A 348-nucleotide genomic window follows, 5' to 3' on the forward strand; every position below is an offset into this window, starting at 1 on the left:
CTCCGAAGTCCCGATCTGAATCAAATGATTCGCAATACGCGTTCCGAAGTCCCGATCTGAATCAAATGATTCACGATACAAGCTCCGAAGTCCCGATCTGAATCAAATGATCCGCGATACGCGCTCCGAAGTCCCGATCTGAATCATTTGATTTGCGCTCCGAAGTCCTGATCTGAATCAAATGATCCGCGATACGCGCTCCGAAGTTCCGATCTGAATCAAATGATTCGCGATACGCGCTCCGAAGTCCCGATCTGAATCATTTGATTTGCGCTCCGAAGTCCCGATCTGAATCAAATGATCCGCGATACGCGCTCCGAAGTCCCGATCTGAATCAAATGATTCATG

The sequence above is a fragment of the Sinocyclocheilus rhinocerous genome, unplaced genomic scaffold (genome assembly GCF_001515625.1).
Source record: "Sinocyclocheilus rhinocerous isolate Xijiao unplaced genomic scaffold, SAMN03320098_v1.1 scaffold1931, whole genome shotgun sequence".
Taxonomy (NCBI): Eukaryota; Metazoa; Chordata; class Actinopteri; order Cypriniformes; family Cyprinidae; genus Sinocyclocheilus; species Sinocyclocheilus rhinocerous.